Consider the following 13,453-nt stretch of genomic DNA (forward strand, 5'->3'; position numbering starts at 1 on the left):
AGTTGGTTTGTATATTAAAGTTACAAAATGTGCAAATTTATGTCATCGCTCTTACTTTGTGACAATTATGCTTATCTCATTTTTGTTGGAAGAGACTAATATATTTAATATAAAATATAAATTAAAATCTGAAGTTCACAGTGGGAACTGAAATTATTATTACAGTTTGAAGAATGGGGTGATATTTGTGAAATTATAGCTATTTATCACTGGACTTCATGTTCAAAGATGTCTCTTCTGATGGTGATTATCATCTTTGTGTCTGGGTGTGATTGAGAAGCAAATATGTGATCAGAATTTTAAGGCCGTAATTTAACTTTTTAACTAACAACATTTTCAAAGTTTTGTTCAATTAACAAGTGTGTATTATTACAAAAATTTTCTTAAATAGAGAACTACTTAATTAGATATTTCTAAGAGATCTCATTTCTTTTATTTATTGTTCAGGAAGCAACTAAATGCCCAGAGAATTCTCATATCTATACAGTGAATAAATCAGAAGTAAAAGTAAAATCTCCCTTCCCCCAGTCAAGTAAGTTTTTCACTACAAAGCTGACAAATGTTTTTCTTAAAGCAGCAAACTGTCAGGCTGATCAAATCACTAGTGTATTATGAATCTGGAGCATCATTTCTGAAGGGTGTTTCAATGTAACCTTTTGGACCTTCTTTTATCTCTTCTCTTTATAACTCCTCTAATTTAGTTTGTTGAGCTGTAGCTCTTTCTAGCCATGTTTTCCTTCTATCACATATTTGTTGCTAATAGTGAAAATGGCTCAACCACTTCAGTCTAAACCAAAGTGAATGATGTGTCTATTGCCTTAAGTATCAGTTCTAAAGTGAAAAGTTACTCTAATCGCTCTGGTTTATTATGATCAGAAGACTTGGAAAAGGTCTCACGTGATCTTCTGCCTGTAGTCACTAATGCCAACATACAGGCCCTGTCTCAATTTTAAAAAAGATTTGAAGCCTTGCTGGAGAGAGGTCATGATACTCAGTTGATCTGGTTGCTCCTGTAGTTCTTTATGTTTCAGTTCTAGTAACTTGATTCCTCCCAGGGCTCAAGTCCTCACCCAATGATTCTGTCTCCTCTCTGGACTCTGCAATTTGTCCTGACCTTGATAAGCAATGCAGCACAGCAAGGGATTCTTCAGGATTGAGATTCTGATTTTCTCATCCCCCCATCCTTGCCACTTAAGACCTGATTCTGAACCTCAAAGTCCATGCCTTAGGGCTAACCTGTTTCCTCACATGTGTTGACAAGTAACTGACCTGTCTGCTTACCACATCTTAATATATTCCTTCCTTGTAGATTCCTGGCTTTTTGTCTTGTACACCAGCTATTACTCTAGCTTCTCAGACTGACTGGTTACTTGCTAGTTTCTCTCAAGATAACTGACTTTTCCTGTTTGTCTGGACTTTCTCAAGTCACTAGCAACTTCTCTGGTGAATACATCTAGTTCCAGGTCCCAACTCTCTAAGACTGGCCCCCTGTCTTGCAATCAAACCTTCTGTGGAGACCCAATCTACAGAGAAAACTGAAATCTTCCATGTTGGCTAAAACTACCTACTCCAAGATCTTTTTGAAGACGGTTATCACAACGTTTAGTATTAGAGGCAGCTGGATGGCGCAGAAATTAAACACCGGCCTTCAGCTCAGGTCCTGATCCCAGGGTTCTGGGATGGAGCCCTGTCATCAGGCTCCTGGCTCAGCAGGGAGTTTATCCCTTTCCCTCTGCCATTCCCCCTGCTTGTGCTCTCTGGCTCTTCTTTCTCTCTCAAATAAATAAATAAAATATTTTAAAAAAACATTTAATATTATATACCAGATATTTGATCAGAACTTTTTGCAAATCTTTTCTTCTCTCCAAAAATTACAGATTCACGTCTCCAAAATCCAGTAGACATAAGAGCTACAAAAATTTAGATTAAATATGCACATTCTTTAAAAATCTATTTTACCACATGTAAAATATATCTATCAGAAAAAGTACAGTAACATTTCTGTTTAATCTATTAAAACATGTTCCCTATTTAAATGAGTCATTATAAGCTTGTCATGTAAAAGGTAGCAATTTAAACACCACAAAAGAAAACTAGTACGTCCATTAAGATGACATTCAGATTAGTACATGAACTACGGAAACCATCAGAATTAGAAAGGAAAAGTAGGACTTTGTACTTGCTTCTTTCAACATCAATAGATTTTAAAATTAAGGGTTAAGTTGAATTTGATTCACATTTTCAACTTGTGCTTAAACATATTACTGTCCAGAAAAATGAAGCTTTTTTCACACTAATTCCCTTAATCTATGTCATCTTCACTTACAGTCTAACCTGATGAAGACACATTACTTGCTTAAATACACCTCACATTATCCTCTCAAAATTTATCCATTAGCATCATTTGACATAAGATAAGGGAGGTAAATGCACAATAATGTAGTTCAGAAGCACAACTCTCTTTCTGAAACAGTGATTTTTAGGATGACACAAGGAAAACAGTATCAGATAAAATATAAATCTGTAACAAAAGTCCCTCAATTTCTAAAAATACATTAAAAATCAATGATAAATCTTTTTAAGAGGCCATATCTCATGGATTTTAAGAATCTGAGCAAGGCACCAAGGGATAAAAATCCTGACTCTGTATTTGCTATATAACTTTTGACAAGTCTTTCCTCCATTTTATCATTTGTCTACATAACCATACTTCTAAAAAATATTGAATGAGCTTATTTATATAAACTGCTTAGCAATATGACTAGAAGGTAGAAAGTGTTTAATAAATAGTAGCTAGTATTATCATCTTATTATCAATAATCATTGCATTCTTTTAGTTCTTGGCCTTTGTTTTCACTTAACTTACATTATAATATTCTGAAATGCCTCTGATGACACTTATGACATTTTATCACAGACTCTGTGTGGGTATTTTTAATATTTAATCAGGCTGTGGTATTTTGCTTTTGCAAAAGAGTGTGTTGAGATATGTAGAAAAGACAAATGAGTACATTAAAAAAGTGAATTTTAAGTAGTTTATTTCTTGACAATACATTCAGAGCACAGGAAAATCTATTCTTTTGTATGTGCTCTTTTGAAACCTCTTGCCCAGAGAGGCTGTAGGACCATTCATCATTTCCTACTGTTTCTACATTCATCACACCTTTTCCCTTTGGTTTCCATACAACCTTCTTAGATTTTCTGATTGCTGTAGCAAGCAGAACTAATCATGAATAAATTCAGATTTCGACCAAGGAGAAGCACAGTGGTCAGATATGACCTGAGATCTCTACAGTCCATGGCCCTCACGGTATTATCTATCATGAGAAAGAGATATTAGATCTCAGCTGTGCTTAAGACTAGGCTAAACATTATAGAAAGCAAGTTAAATAGGCATAATCTTCGAGCTCTGTCAGACATCTTTAGGTGTTGATTATTTAGCATTTGTCAAATGTCCCCTTGCTGTCTCTGTCAAAACAAATCAAGGGTTCTGCTTTGAAAAACCTTGTGTTTTAAGACGGCCAAAAGAAAATAGCTTGAGTAGCTATATACAGAAGATGCTGGACAAGAACTTATGCATTTTTTTGGTAAGGAAAGTAAAATAATTGAATATGGTCTTTATCTTTCTCTGTTGTGGCATTGTAGTATTGGTATTTCTGAGTTAAAATGTTGACAGTAGAGAGAAATTCAAGATAATGTGGTGGTAGGAACTAATGCAAGCGCATCCCCATCCCTCCCTTTATTATAGAAGTCCTCTTTTCAGTTCTCATTTTCTCTGTAGGTCTGAAAATTTGCATTAAACATATTTAGTGTTCCCATAATTGTGCTCTCTTGGGGGTAGAGTTCCAAAATAGGGTTAAGTCCCAACTTGCAAAAGCCTAAAAATTCCTCACCTTTGGGGAGAGTTGACAGATATACTTGAAACAACTAGCAAACAATCCTAATAAAAATATTAAATTCAACACATTATCACATAGACAATAAGGGCAGAATGGGACTAGAAAAGAAATCACAGAAAACAGAACAGCTTAAAAATTATGGATTCAATTAAATTGTACGTGAAGTTTTAGTGTCAAATTTAGAATATTGTATAGGGTTATTTTCTTTATATTTATCCTTAACTTTTTCTTTAAGCTGAATAATCATGAGAGAATACTCAAGATTTGCAAATGCTATTTAAACACAAAGACATAAGATCAATTCCTTCATAAAGAAGAAGGAAAGAGAAAGAGAGAACTTTTGCATAGATTGATGCACTCTTGTTTTGGGTGACAAAATTATAAAGGTAGTGACTGACTGAAGATCTGTGGAAAATCCCAGCTTTTAAGTATTGGACAAAGGAAGAAAATCCAGAAAATAAGCCAGAGACAGAGTGGTCATAATGATTAGAGAAGAGCCAGGAGTAGGGAGTCCCAGGATATTAATTTTCTCTTGTTTTCAAAATACTTCTCTTTTTGAAACACTTAATGTAAGATCTGTCCTCTTAGCAAATTTTTATGCATACAAGTGCTGCATCACAAATTACCACAAGTTTAGCAGCTTAAGCCACTATCTATTTATCCTATCACAGTTATCTTGGTTTGGGCACAAGTTCTCACAGTCTAAAATCAAAGCATCAGCCAAGTTGGTCTATTATCTGGAGACTCCAGAGAATAATCTATGTTTAAACCCACTGAAGTTGTTGGAAGAATTCAACCACAGCTACAGGACTGTAGGACTGAGGTCCACGTTTTCTTGCTGGCTGTTGGTCAGGGGCCTCTCTCAGCAAGTAAAGGCTGCCCACATTCGTTCGCACCACTACCCTACTCTCCACTACATCTTTAAACCAGCATTGGTGAGTGAATTCCTTCTGGCACTTAGAATCTCTCTGATTTCCCTTTCTGTAACCAAGCTGGAGAAAACCCTGCTTTCAAAGGACTCAATTGATTGGGTCAGGCCAGGTGGATAATCTCCTTATTTTAAGGGCAACTGACTTGGAACTCTGATTATATCTGCAAGATCCCTTCACTATAGTTCCCAGATGAGTGTTTGAATAATCGAAGAGCAGGAATCTTGGGGTGGAGACATCTTTAGAGTTTTGCCTACCACATCCAAATCTTGGGGTGGAGACATCTTTAGAGTTTTGCCTACCACATCCAAACGCCCAAGAAAAAAGACTCTAAGAAATGAATAAATCAAATATAAAGAATTATGGCAGCCTAAGGGAGGTCAAGAACTAAGTAAAAGACACTGTATTATCAATCTGGTAGGGCGTGGTGACTTTTGAGTGGGCTAATTTGGCAGTGATGGAATTAAAAAGCATATGGGAAGAGTGATGGAACTGCAAGGAAATGAAGAATGAATGAGTAACTGGAAAGCACAGATACTAAATACAGCAAAGTTTAAAAAAAAAAATCAATCCCTAGATATACTAAGAGTAATGCTGAAGAATCCTAAATATGAATAGAAAAACTTACAAAGCACTTAGAAAAACAAATAAAAACTCAATAGCAAGCATGGAAGCCAAAAGATGGTAGAATACTATTTTCTAATTGTTCAGAAAAATTATTGTTAACCTAATAGTGTGTGCCTAGCAAAGCTGTCTTTCAACAAGGAGAGAAAAATGGGGATATTTAAAAATGGAGAGATTTTACAAGTAAGTCTACACTGAAGAGACTTCTAAACAATCTACTTACTGATGAAAATGCTTTGCAGTGAGGAAAAAAAGAAAAAAAGTAAGCATCTCTAACAAGTATTTTCTGTGTAAAATAAGAATAACAGCAATAGCAACAATAAGTTTAATCTATGGAGCTCAAAAGAGGGCAAATAAAACATACTTAATACGTGTAAAAATTGGGATGATAAAAGTTGAAGAGTTCTAGGATCTTCGTATTGGTCAGTAGGTGTTTGAATTATCCACTTTAAATTGTGTTAAATATTCAGAATGGGGGCACCTGGGTGGCTCAGTGGGTTAAGCCTCTGCCTTGGGCTCAGGTCATGATCTCAGGGTCCTGGGATCGAGTCCCACATCAGGCTCTCTGCTCAGTGGGGAGCCTGCTCCCCCCGCCCCAGTCTCTGCTTTCCTCTCTGTCTACTTGTGATCTCTTTCTGTCAAATAAATAAATAAAATCTTTAAAAAAATATTCAGAATGAAATATTAGTTATAAATAAAATTGTTATATATATTCAAAACCATTAGACGGAAAAAGGATATGTGAAAGCAAACAAAAATAGCTCAAATAATCCCCAAATTAAAAAAAAAAAAGTAGGGGCGCCTGGGTGGCTCAGTGGGTTAAGCCGCTGCCTTCAGCTCGGGTCATGATCTCAGGGTCCTGGGATCGAGTCCCGCGTCGGGATCTCCACTCGGTGGGGAGCCTGCTTTCTCCTCTCTCTTTCTCTGCCTGCCTCTCTGCCTACTTGTGATCTCTCTGTCAAATAAATAAATAAAATCTTTTAAAATCTTTTAAAAAAAAAAAAGTAGCTCAGAGAATATAAAACAAACTTAAAAGGAAAAGGAAATGTATAGAAACTAATCAGGCATTCAGTATTTATTTTATGTGTTTTCATATATAAAGTTTATATGGCTAGAAGTCCAGATACCAAACATTCCTAGAGTAGTGTTTTGGGGGGAAAACCCATAAAAATAAAAACAATAACTGGTGTGTATATCCTACATTACCCTTTCAATTCTAGGGGAATGAAGAGAATTTCAAGGCAGGTTTCAAACTGGAAAAAAGTCCTCACATATGAGCTGTGGCACTTTTAAGTATCATTAATCCATGGAAAGCATAAAGTCTCTCTATGGTTAGATCAGGAGCCAGACAAATTAGCAATTTGACAAGGCAGAACCTTGGCTTTAACCCTGACCTGCAATTTCAACATTTGTAGTATAGGTAGCATTACCTGTCCCTTCAGGTTCAAGCCATGTGACAGCAGCCATTTGATTTGTCAACATAGCAGCAAGATTTGACATGCTCTCTTCCTATAACCTGGGGCTGGGGCCCAAACCTTAATCTACACCAGGAGTAGTTTTCTTAGTCACCAGACCATAACTCATCTCCACAGAGCTTTATAGGAACTTATGAACTCAACTCTTTCTGGAAACCAATGTGCAGTCGACCAATCTGGAATAACTACCCCTTACTTCTCAGAAATTTATGAAATAAACTTATTAATTAAGACATTATTTTCAGGTTATATAAAAATACCAATTTTGGCTATATGGTCTTTATAATACATACACCCAAAACCCAAGGTCAAGTAAAAATTGAAATTAAAATAATTTATAAATAAAATGCTAATGAAATTACAGTTAAGTCTATTATTCTAACATCAGAAAAAAAATAGACCTAAGCAGGATGGATTTAGTATATATTAAATACACATAGTATATTTATATAGAGAAAAGTGTCAGTTCTCTAAGAATATATAAAAATGCTAATTCCTGTATGGGGTAAAATACTCTTATAATATATAAAAAACACTCTTATAATATGTGAAGCTAAACTGGCCAGAACTACAAGTTGAAATAGACAAATCCAATAACATTGAAGATTTCGACATAACTCAATTTCTTACAAGCCAAGCAGACAAAATAGCTAAGATACAGAAAATTTGAACCAAATGTCTACACAATTTACTTAATTGTCATATGCAGAACTCTGGAGCAACATGTGGAGAGTACTTAAGTACATACTGAACATTTAGAAAATGACTACCTAATTAATAAAGCAAGTCTCAAAAATTGTCAAAGAAGTGGTATTATACAGACCACTTTTATTATTTTTTTTAAGTAGGCTCCATACCCAGCAGAGTTCAATGCAAAATTTAAACTAACAACCATGAGATAAAGAGTTGGATACTTAACTGACTGAGTCACCCTGGAGCCCCTAAACAGACTACTTTTAAACAACTCACTCATCTAAAAAAAAAAATCATAAGAGAGATTTTTAAAAATATTTATAATTAACCAATAATAAAATGCTATCTATCAAAAGATGCATTACAGACCACAAAAACTTATTAAAATATATCAGGTATCTAAATACTAAAATAGAACCGTACTAGTAAATTATATAGGTGACTTCCTTTATTATTTAGGAAAGGTAAAAAATGCTTTGTTGTGATTCAAAATCTAAAATAAAAAAGGGAAATCCTGAACATTTAGATACTAAAAATGTGCATGGTATGAATAAAGAAGAGAAAGGAAGGGAGGGAGGGAGGGTAGGAGAGAGAAGAATCAATGATACAGTACTTGCATCCTAAATCACACACACCATGGGCAAACATTGCTACTGAAAAAAAAAAAAAAATCTAAGAAATAAGCAGATAAAGTCCAAAAGCTTTAGGAAAAATAAATAGGTAAATGACATAGAAAACAGCTCACAGGGGCACCTGGGTGGCTCAGTCATTTAAGCATCTACCTTCAGTTCAGGTCACGATCCCAGCATTCTGGGATGGAGCCCCACATAGGGCTCCCTGCTCCGTGAAGCCGGATCCTCCCTATCCCACTCCCCCTACTTGTATTCCCTCCCTCTCTATCTCACTCGCTCTGTGTCAAATAAATAAAAACAAAATTTAAAAAAAAAAACAGTTCACAGAAGAAGAACCAGCAATGGCCCTTAAGCACATATATAATAAGAGAAATACACACTGAAACTACAGTGAGGCATCATATCACACTTTGAAAAAATATTCTGTTGTTAAGGCTGTGAGAAAACAACCACTTCCCCCCCCCCTTTTTTTTTTAAGGTTTTTTTTTTGGGGGGGGGTTCTTTTTGAGAGAGAGAAAGTGAACAGGAACAGTGGGGAGGGGCTGAGGGAGATTAGACTCCCTGCTGACTAAGGAGCCTGATTTGGGACTCCATACCACTACCCTGGGATCATGACCTGAACCAAACGCAGAGACTTAATGAACTGAGCCACCCAGGAACCCAACAATCACTTTCATATACTGCTAGTAGAAATTCAAAACCATACCACCTCTAAGATTTTATATTAGCAAATGATTAATTAGCAAAAATAAACAGGCATTTATCCTTTGACCCAGAAATTTCACTTCTAGGAATCTGCCCTTAAGATATACACACAGAGGGGCGCCTGGGTGGCTCAGTGGGTTAAAGCCTCTGCCTTTGGCTCAGGTTGTGATCCCAGAGTCCTGGGATTGAGCCCCGCATCGGGAGCCTGCTTCCACCTCTCTCTCTGCTGCCTCTCTGCCTACTTGTGATCTCTGTCAAATAAATAAATAAAATCTTAAAAAAAAAAAAGATATACTCACAGAAATATTAAGTGACTAATGCACAAGCTCCTTATTTTCCTACTATTTGTAAAAGCACAAGAGTTGTAGGAATTAATGAAAAAACGTTACACCTCTTTGGGTACCTTTTGGGTAACAAAGGTGTAAGAATTCATACACACGCTCATACACATATACACATATATGCTAATATTTTCAAAAAGAAATAGTGAGGGGATAAACCAAGTATTAATTAGAAGAAATAGTAAACTTAAGATAGGAAGAGGACAAAAGAGAGGTGCTGGAAAGAACAAGAATGAAAGCTAGATATTTTCTAATGTGCCTTGTTTATAGTTTTTTAACTTAGAACCTGCTAATGTTTTATGTATTTGGAAGGTAACATTAAATTTTAAAAAGAGAGACAATCCCTAAAATAAAAACCAAATTGAAACTCACTAATGTTATTTTATATAAAATTGGTAGCATAATGGCATGGATATTTATCTCAATTAACTTAAAAATAGAATTTTGACTGAATATACTCCTAAGTGGATCCAAAAATAAAGATCACTAGATCTTTAATTGCAGCTACTGGGCTTGTTATTAAGTTTAATGTTAGTATAGTTTTAAAACTATTATGAGCGTATACACATACTCCACTACACACAAAATAGATTACAGCATATATGTTATTATACTAGTATCACTAGGAACCACGATTTTCAGTATAAAAGACAAGATCAAGATATAAATCAAACAAATTAAATAAAATCCTATAACTTCAATTTAAATTTGCAGTTTTATGAATTTGTAGTTTATTTACTTACTTTTTTTGGAACTTTTTTTCTGCCAACTTTATATTCCATCTTCTATTTAAGAGCCCATGAAAGAATAGCCTAAGACCACTCAGGGGATGTTCATTCCGTGGCATGAGCAGTGGAGGCTGCAGACCAGTCTTCAGTGGGGATGGTGGGCTGCATTGCTCCAGTCTTCAGGAGGGAACCAGTGGCAGGCACCTGCGTGCCTTCAGAAAAGAACGCAACGTGAAGTTTAGGTACAGTAATTCAGGTGCTAGAGAGCTCTTTTCACCCTGAAATTCCTTCTGGTTCACAGATTTTTAGCAGCGGTACTCTCTTCAATCTCCTCAGGATCTCTGCGGAAGTAGAGATCCATTAGAGATCCAATAGGACTGAGGGCGGGTGCTCCCGGGAAATAGTGCCGCACATGCGCAGAATCTCCGCGCACAGAATTCGCCGCACCAGACCCACCGAGTAGGCGTTTATTGTTGTGTGAGGACACCACATCCACATAGCACAGAGAAGAATCTGTGTTAACAGACTAATGGTTGGCAAGTTAACTTAAGACGCCACGGTAAGAAGCTTGTGCTCAGCTCTGGGATATAGTAACTTCTGGAAGTTGCAGCTCCCAGAAAGAGGCCTGGACCTGATTAGTGAAGTTTTCGGGAGTAATGTGGCCAACAGTAGAAGTGGCCCCACCGGCAACTACAACTTAAAGCACAGCCCACTGGCCAGTATTCTTGAAGGATATGATACCGAGCATCAGCTGGATTTTCAGTGGCAACAGCGGAAGAAACTGCCGAAAGAAGGTTCTCCCTGATTCTCTTCAGATCTGTGAAGTAGATGCCATCACTTTTCCTTTTGTACATGGCCTGTTTCATTTGGATGTCAAGCTTGGTGACACCTAAGTGGGTTCCTGCTGCAAGGAATTTAAGGACATTCTCCTTCTTAATTTTTGGGATGTCACGGGGTCCGGACATAGCAAACATTTACCTTTCTCACAGGCACCTAGGACAATGTTGTATGGACTCCTGTCTGAGCAGCAGGAAAAGGTAGAATTTACTTTTTTTTTTTCTAAGATAAATTAAATGCATATCTCTTAGGCCCCTACTAAAATGCTCAAAAACGGTGATAGCCCAGTAGAAAATGCAAACGTACCACCGAGATATAATTTCCAAATATTATTTTCCACTGAAAGGAAGTACCAGGGCTCCTTGAAGATATATCTGATTCTAAACTGTGATCAAAAATATCTAAGTTGAGCCTAGTCATCTTGTCATTTCTGAAATCCTGTACCTAAACTCTATCACAGACTACAAAAGGACACAGGAAGCAAGATGAAGAGACCACCATTAGCTGAAGATAGAACAATTTGAGGTTCAAAAAGAAGAATAAATACTGAGATGTAACTGTTAGGGCCAATTTAATGTTAAAACCTGTTTAACTATTAGGGCCTGCCTAGCCAGAGCAACTCCATATTGCCTAAGTAGCCATATTGTTGTTTATATCCACGGACTTCATTCCAGGAATAAACGCCCCCGTAGTTCCTGGTGTGGTTCCAGGCATCGATTCAGGGAGTAAACACCTTAACAATAGAAGCCGCATATCTTGGGTCTGCGGTTATGCCCTATAAAACCAGCCTGTGAGATTGGGAAGGGGTCGCTCTCTTCGGAGGCGGCCCTGGACGGTAGGTCTCACTTCTAATGCTTAGCATAGAATAAGGCTTTTCATAACTTTCACTTTGTCTCAGTCTCAATCCTTTGATAATGGACCCCAACATTCTGTTGTAACAAATCTATTAAAATTGATAATTACACTTAATAACAATTATACTTAATCCATCATTGTTCATCTCTGGAGATTTCAATTAGGCAAGAGCTCATTATTCCGGAAATTCAAAACATAAGATAAAACAACCGATGAGACTTACATAGCACTACTTAAGAAATATTCTTGCCAAAATAAAATGAAATAAGATGAAATAAAATAAATTGAATCAATTGGACATCTAGATCTAACAGTTACATGAAATTTTAACAAAAAAATAAAATACTTGAGCATTTTAAAAACACAAGACAGAATAGTATATGAAAATACAATAAACCAAAGGATATAGAAGTTAGAAAATAATAAATATCAGAAATTTATGAAGTTAAAAAAGAAATCTGAAATTCAAAGCAAATACACAATGGAGAAAATCAACAAGATAAAAGTTGATTATTTTTAAAACATAAATAAAAACACTGGTAAAATTAAGAACAGCATCACATATAAATAATATGAGGGATGAAAAAGGCAAAAAAAAATACACGTAAGTGCAGATAAAACTTAGATTACGGGAAGAAAAAGCAATAAAGAATTTTATGACAATGAGCTTGAAAATGTAGAAAAAGTAGTCAATTTCCTGGAAAACAATGTTATAAAAATTGACTCAGAAACATTCTTATCGCAAATAAATTCAATCAATTTTTTAAAAAAGATTTTATTTATTTGACTGAGAGAGACAGCCAGAGAAGGAACGTGAACAGGGGGAGTGGGAGAGCGAAAAGTAGGGTGAGTGGGAGAAGGAAAAACAGGATTCCCCGCTGATGGGGTGCCCAGTGTGAGGCTTGATACCAGGACCCTGGGAGCATGACCTGAACCAACCTGCAACGAAGGCAAAGGCTTAATGACTGAGCCACCCAGATTCCCCTGAATCAGTATTTTTCAATGTAGAATAACAAACACAAGGCCTAAGTTGTTTTTGCCAGATTCTACCAAATTGCAAAGAAAAGATAAATCTAATCTTATAAACACATTTTCGAATACAGAAAAAAAGGATTACTCCCTAATTCATTTTTTTAAAAGATTTTATTTATTTATTTGACAGATCACAAATAGGCAGAGAGTCAGGCAGAGAGAAGGGAAAAGCAGGCTCCCTACTGAGCAGAGTCCAAGGCGGGGCTTGATCCTAGGACTCCAGAAATCATGACCCAAGCCAAAGGCAGAGGCTTAACTCACTGAGCCACCCAGGGACCCCTCTCTAATTCATTAATGATGAGACTTTAACATCAAAAACAAAACCCGAGGGCCTGGTAGATTGAGAAAGAGAAAGGGAAACTGGAAACCAAAGCACTCATTAACAAAAATGCAAAGATCCTAAACACAATATTAACAAATTAAACCAAGCACTGTAAAATATATAACATCATGGCCAGTTGAGGTTTTTAAAGACTTTCAAGATTGTTTTCATAACAGTACTCTGGCTTCCATGTTGAGAGGAGACTGACAAGGGAGAAGAGGCAGAGGTGGGAAAGCAGCTAGGAGTAGGGCTGTCAGATAGGATTTTTATTGGCTAAACCTGGCAACTCTAGTTAAGAAGCTATTGCAATTGGGGCACCTGCATGGCTCAGTGGGTTAAAGCCTCTACCTTCAGCTCAGGTCATGATCCCAGGGTCCTGGG

At 36.5% G+C, this 13,453-nt stretch overlaps 1 pseudogene; it reads right to left on the reverse strand.

Moving 5' to 3' along the window:
- Window positions 1-10,131: 10,131 nt before the first annotated feature.
- Window positions 10,132-10,991, reverse strand: LOC131820908 (small ribosomal subunit protein uS2B-like; annotated as a pseudogene).
- Between the last annotated feature and the right edge of the window lie 2,462 nt (window positions 10,992-13,453).

Source organism: Mustela lutreola, chromosome X, assembly GCF_030435805.1.
Source record: "Mustela lutreola isolate mMusLut2 chromosome X, mMusLut2.pri, whole genome shotgun sequence".
NCBI classification, from domain to species: domain Eukaryota; kingdom Metazoa; phylum Chordata; class Mammalia; order Carnivora; family Mustelidae; genus Mustela; species Mustela lutreola.